The sequence below is a fragment of the Schistocerca gregaria genome, unplaced genomic scaffold (assembly GCF_023897955.1).
Source record: "Schistocerca gregaria isolate iqSchGreg1 unplaced genomic scaffold, iqSchGreg1.2 ptg000362l, whole genome shotgun sequence".
Classification (NCBI taxonomy): Eukaryota; Metazoa; Arthropoda; class Insecta; order Orthoptera; family Acrididae; genus Schistocerca; species Schistocerca gregaria.
Window position 1 is genome coordinate 614,434 of NW_026061819.1, and position 1,029 is coordinate 615,462.

The window sequence follows — 1,029 nt, forward strand, 5'->3', positions numbered from 1 at the left end:
GGCAATCGCAGAGGGTGGGCTTACTGGTAGTTGGGAGCTCCAATGTTAGGCGATGTAATGGGGCCCCTTAGGGATACGGCGGCTAAGGAGGGGAAGAAATCCAGTGTGCACTCCGTGTGCATTCCGGGAGGAGTCATTCCTGATATGGAAAGGGTCCTTCCGGATGCCATGAAGAGCACAGGGTGCAGCCAGCTGCAGGTGGTGGCACATGTCGGTACTAATGACGTGTGTCGCTTTGGATCTGAGGAAATTCTCTCTCGATTCCAGCGGCTATCTGATTTGGTGAAGGCTGCCGGTCTTGCTTACGAGATGAAGGCAGAGCTCACCATCTGCAGCATCGTTAACAGAACCGACTGCGGACCTTTGGTGCAGAGCCGGGTGGAGGGTCTGAATCAGAGGCTCAGACGGTTTTGCGACCGTATTGGCTGCAGATTCCTTGACTTGCGCTATAGGGTGGTGGGGTTTCGGGTTCCGCTGAATAGGTCAGGAGTTCACTACACTCAGCTGGCGGCTACACGGGTAGCGGAGGCTGTGTGGCGTGGACTGGGCGGTTTTTTAGGTTAGAAGTCCTCGGGAAAGTGCGGGATGGGCTGCAATGTCAAAGGGTGCTTGGCAATTACAGGACGTGCTTGGATCAAGGAACAGTCGGAATTATAGTTGTAAATTGTTGTAGTTGCGCTGGAAAAGTCCCTGAGCTTCAAGCGCTAATAAAAAGCACAGAAGCTGATATCGTTATAGGTACAGAAAGCTGGCTAAAGCCTGAAATAAGTTCTGCAGAAATTTTTACGAAGTCTTAGACGGTGTTCAGGAAAGATAGATTAGGCAGAATTGGTGGTGGACTGTTTGTGTCTGTCAGTAGTGGTTTATCTTGTAGTGAAGCCGAAGTAGGTACTCAGTGCGAATTCGTATGTGTGGTGGTTATACTTAACAACTGAATTGGCTCCTCCTACCGACCCCCAGACTCCGATGATATAGCTGCTGAACAGTTCAGAGAAAATTTGAGTGTCGTAACAAATAAATACCCTCACT